The 5,625-nt window shown below is 49.6% G+C and overlaps 1 long non-coding RNA gene across 1 annotated transcript; it reads left to right on the top strand.

Moving 5' to 3' along the window:
- The first annotated feature begins 563 nt into the window (after nucleotides 1-563).
- On the top strand, nucleotides 564-5,418 carry LOC144375148 (uncharacterized). The gene is made up of 2 exons (XR_013434581.1): nucleotides 564-716; nucleotides 5,067-5,418. It is a non-coding gene; the product is annotated as an uncharacterized LOC144375148 (long non-coding RNA).
- Nucleotides 5,419-5,625: the final 207 nt, after the last annotated feature.

Raw genomic sequence — 5,625 nt, 5'->3', positions numbered from 1 at the left:
AAGGCAAGCACTTTACCACTGAGCCACAACCCCAGCACTTGAATTAGATTAAAAAAAAACTTTTATAGTTATAGATGGACAGAATGCCTTTATTTTATTTGTTTATTTTTATGTGGTGCTGAGAATTGAACCCAGTGCCTAATGCATGCTAGGCAAGTGCTCTGTCACTGAGCTACAGCCCCAGTCCTTGAATTACTTCTGATGAGAATAGATTGCTGTGAGGATTATTGGGAAAACATATAACGGCAGCAGCACCCCAGAGAAAAACCCCAACATGGCACCTAACGACCCTCTTTCTCCTCTTTTTTTTCTTTCACTGGCGCGAAATGTTCCTGCCAGCGCCAATGTTCAAATCCTGCGGGCGGGAAGCCTTAGCCCCAATAAGAATTAACTTCTTGGGCTCCAGAACTGACAAATGGAAGAGCTTGCTAATAAACCGGCAACCTGTTATCTACCTCAGCCCTGCTACCTCTCCTTAGATCTATATAAACACATAGCCTTTTGTAATAAAGTGGAACCTCTCCAGTGATCTGTGTGGTGTGGTGTCTCCCATTCGTAGTGCGGTGAAGCGTCTTACAGTGGTGCCAAAAACCCGGGAGACGGTGTGCTCGACAAACTGAGCCCGGTCTCCGCCACCGCTGTCACCAAGGACACATTTCGCCCTTGTCTGTCTTTTTGGGCACTGGCTCCCTGCACTCACCACTAATCGGGTTTAGGTAAGTTCCCCCTCCCTGGCTCGCCAACTCCCTTTGAGCTGCCAGCAGGGGACACGACCGTGATTGTCCAGCACACTCCTGATGCCCAGTAGAGAGGAGGGAATGCACCCCACTAAGACCTTCACTGGTCGCAGTGGACCCTCTGGCGACCCGCTTCCCTTTGGGGTGTGAGGCTTCTGGGTTTACATGAGAGAGGCTCCCTGGTTTCTTCCTCCTCTGCGGGAGCTGCGTCTCACCGGAGCTGCGTCCCGCCGGACCTGCGCCCCGCCAGAGCTGTGTTCAACTTCTGGCCTGGAGCTATGTTCTGCTAGGGCTCTGTCCTTTCCTTCCTTGACACTCTCTCATTCTGGTGGAAAAATTTTCCTGACGTTATGTTGCCCATGGCCTCGACCTTACAGGGTCACACAGACTGCACTTCATCGGTGACGACCGCGCTGTGCCCTCTGTGCCTACTCGCATTGGACTGGTCACTTTGGGGACACCCAAGTGATCCTCCATCTGCTCTATGCTTCCAGGAAGCCCACGGACCGGGTTAATTCTTTTTCTCCCTTTGCTGTCCCTTCCTCTACTCTCTAACTATGGGTGCCTCCTCGTCTATACCGGAAACCTCACCACTCAAGTGTCTCCTTAAGAATTTGGCTCCCCCCCCCCCACCTCAAGCCCAAAATTCTTATCAGATTCTGTACCCAAGATTGGCCCACATATCTGTTACATAATGACAATCAATGGCCTCCAGAAGGCCCATTAGATCCAAATTTCCTCCGGGATCTTTTAACTATTGCCAGTGCCTGAAAGGGTAGAAAGAGGTTCCCAGGTCTTCCCGTCCTGCCTTCTGCTCTCTGCTCTCAATCTTCCTTCTGCGCCCTTCCCACCCATCTTCATGTCTGCTCTCCCTCCCAGCGGTACCGCATCCGCGTCCTCTCCCTCTCCTTGCTGCAACTGCCGCCTGCGGCCCTTCCTGCGCACTTCCCCTCCTCTTCCTCCCTGGAGACATCCTCCTCCCCTCCCTCTTCTTCCTATTCGCCGCCACCGCTGCCCGTGACCCTGTCTGTGCACTTCTAGTCTGCCTGGCCACAGACACGTGCACTGGTGCTCCACCTTCCCTGTGCAGCAGGGTGAAAGAGGCCAGTAGTGTGCCCTTGGGATCCCAACTCAGCCGGCAGGCGAGCCACCGTCCTTCACCTTTATTGCATCACAGCAGCTTTCACTCGAGCCCTGGATTGGCGCGCACCTCCCTTTGCCGCCCGGTTCCAACCAGCAGGCAGGATGGGTCCCACCTGGCTGCAATGGATGGATCTTGGGATCCCTCCGAGCCTCCTCCCCGACTCTGCTCACCTCTTCTACTGATAAGCCCTTTCCCTCCCCCTACTCACGCTTCTCTTCTCCTATCAGTGCCCACACCTGGTCCCACTAATCCCTCTTATCAGATAACTCACAGTTCCTTTGTCCTCTCAGGGAAGTAGCTGGTGCCGAAGGGATAGTCTGAGTACACGTCCCATAACTGAACCTAACTGCATGCAAGCAGTTTCTAATAAGGTAGTTAACTTTGATAAACTGAAGGACATTACCCAGGACCCTGATGAAAATCCATCCTTATTTCTCAACCAGCTTACAGAGGCCCTAACCAAATACACTAAGCTAGATCTTGAGTCTCCCATCAGGACTACAGTGTTAGCAACCCATTTCATTACTCAATCAGTTCATGATATTAGAAAAAGCTCAAATGAGCTGATGAGGACTCTCAGACCCCTATCTATGATCTGGTGAAAATGGCCTTTAAAACAGGCTCCATTGCAGAAAAGAAGGTAACACCCCAAACTCAGGCCTTGACAGCAGCCCTGAGGCCTACATCTCCAGCAAGTTTCAGAGGGGAACCAGAATTCCTCTCCACCAGAGGCTTGCCTCAAATATGGATGTGAAAGTCACTGGGCTCGCCAATGCCCAAACCCATGGCCTCCTTCCAGGCCATGCCCCACCTGTAAGCAGACAGGACACTGGAAGATTGACTGCCCCATGGTTGGCCCTTCCACGGCGCCTGTATGCAGGGGTATGACCAGTCAGGCAGTAATTTCTCCTGAACTTTTGGGGTTTGCAGAAGACTGAAGAAGCCCAGATTCAAAGACCCTTTCAGCCCTCTCTGAGCCCAGGGTATTGCTCCAGGCAGCGGGTAATTCCATAACCTTCCTTGTGGACATGGGGGCTACCTATTCTGTCTTTTTTTTTTTAATTAGTTTTTTTTTTAATCACTGAAATCACTAATGACCTCAGTAATTTTTTTTTAAAGAGAGACAGATTTTTTTAATATTTATTTTTTATTTATCGGCGGACACAACATCTTTGTTTGTATGTGGTGCTGAGGATCGAACCCAGGCCGCACGCATGTTAGGTGAGTGCGCTACCACTTGAGCCACATCCCCAGCCCCCTATTCTGTCTTGCCTACCCATTCTAGGCCTCTGTTTCCTTCCCAGGTCTCAGTTATGGGGATTAATGACAAACCATTCCCCCCAAACAGAACTGTAAAGCTGGCCTGTGTCCTGGAGGGACACCCATTCACTCACTATTCTGGTCATTCCATCCTGTCCAGTTCCTCTCCTAGGCAGAGATGTTCTCCAATTATTAGGAGCCACCCTCCAATTACACCCCAAGAATACCACCACCCATCTCCTTCGGCCTTTAACTCTTACCCTCTCTAATGACTTGACAGTACCTACTGTGCCATTGCCCCCTGATCCCTAGGTCTGAGACATCTCCATGCAGGTTATTGTCTCCCACCACAAGTCCAGTCCATACCCAGCTGAAACACCAAACTAAACTTCCTTGTGTTCCCAATTTTCTATCTCCAAAACCCATAGGGAGGGATTTAAGCCCATTATACAGCGGTTGCTGGCCCAGGGACTCCCAATTCTTACTGACTCCCCCTATAATACTCCTATATTTCTGGCACGCAAACCCTCAGGAGCCCATCACTTAGTCCAGGAACTCTGCCTAATTAATGAGGCATTTATTCCCATCCACTTGGTGGTTTCCAACCCTCATGCTTTTCTTTCTCATATCCCTCTTTGATCATTCACTTTACTGTCCTGGATCTTTTTTTTTTTTTTTAAAGAGAGAGTGAGGGAGAGAGGGGGACAAAGAGAGAGAGAGAGAGAGAGAGAGAGAGAGAGAGAATTTTAACATTTATTTATTTTTTCTTAGTTCTCGGCGGACACAACATCTTTGTTGGTATGTGGTACTGAGGATCGCTAGGCGAGCGCGCTACCGCTTGAGCCACATCCCCAGCCCTGTCCTGGATCTTAAAGCTGATTTCTTTACTGTGCCTCTGCATCCTGACTCTTATTACCTCTTTGCCTTCACATGGAAAGACCTTACATTCTTTAGGTTTCAACAGCTGACATGGACAGGCCTACCCCAAGGCTTCAGGGACAGTCCCTACCACTTTGGTCAGGCCTTGACACAGGATTTAACTCTTTGTAATCTGGGGATAGCACTCTCTTACGGTTGTATAGAAGCCTTCCCTACCTCCAGGAAAACTGCTGACACCATCGGAATCTGCTGACACTGTCGCCTCAATCCTCATTGAGCAAATCATTCCTAGGTTCGAACTTCCTGCCTCCATCTAGTCAGACAACGGTCCACCCTTCACTTCTCAGGTTGTTCAACTAGTTTCCAGAGGCCTTAATGGCACTTGGAGGCTCCACATCCCCCACTGACCCCAATCCTCGGGTAAGGTTGAGAGGCATTCTAATGGCATTCTCAAGGATCATTTCACTAAACTTGCTATTGAACTCAGACTGTCCTGGCCCAATCTTTTGCCATTGGCCCTCACCCAAATTCGGGCAACCCCTAGAGCCCCCTCAGGATTTTAGCCCCTTTGAGCTCTTCTATGGATGCCTTTTTTAATCAACTAAAACTTTCCTGTCACTCCTCCTCCCCTTGTGTCCTACCTGCCCTATCTTATGCTTCTATACAAACTCCTAAGAGAACACACAGACCAGTATCTTCCTGCACCATCTGTTACTTCTGTTCCAGCACAACTAGGAATTAAATCAGACCCTCTTCAAGTGGGTGATGCAGTTTTACTTCGAGAGCTACATTCTCAGTCGTTGAAACCTCGCCGGATAGGACCCATACAGTCATATTTCCACCATGCTGGGGCCCACCAAACTCAAAGTTTCTCGCCAACCCTCTCCTGTTACTAATCATTAATCTCTCTCAAGCTTCTATCCCAACCCACAGATGGCGCTTCTACATCCAAGCAACATGGCAACAGGATGGCACCATCTGCTCTCAGTTAATGGGCCAAGGCGATTGCCCTTTCACTGGCTGTAATTGGGCCCTTAATGTTACAGGATTCAACTGGTCCACCTCATCCCACTTATGTTCAGCAATGCTATGCTTCATAGCAGATCAAACTGAGGAATCCTGTTGAAGTCATATCACCAGGAGGCCACCCCACCTGCTGATGACAAGACTACCCCAGAGGAACCGCAAGAGTCACCTCCTAGACCTCCCCTTTACTCCTGCTCTCCACATCCTAACTATCCCCTGAAGCTTCACCTGTCTCATGTAACTGCCCATACTCCACCATGACCCCCACTCTTCTAATTGGTATTTTCACTGTCATCACCCTTCTCCCGGGGACATCATCGTCCTCCTCTTATACTTGGAGATTAAAAGTCAGAGAGACATATGTCCAAGGCAGCACTTGTTACACTCGCCTAGTTTCTTTGGTTGATTGCGCCCCTACGGGATGTAATGCATCTATCTCACATACCCTCTCCTCACAGAATTCTGAACTTTTAAAAACAGCCACTAGGCCTTACCTGTGCTTCTTATATGATCAGACAGAGGATTACTGCAAATGGTAGCCCGAAAGCTATGGGGGGGTGCCCCTACTGGTCATGCAAT

This window comes from Ictidomys tridecemlineatus, chromosome 2, assembly GCF_052094955.1.
Source record: "Ictidomys tridecemlineatus isolate mIctTri1 chromosome 2, mIctTri1.hap1, whole genome shotgun sequence".
In the NCBI taxonomy this organism is placed as follows: Eukaryota; Metazoa; Chordata; class Mammalia; order Rodentia; family Sciuridae; genus Ictidomys; species Ictidomys tridecemlineatus.
This window is presented reverse-complemented; position numbering and strand designations above follow the sequence as displayed.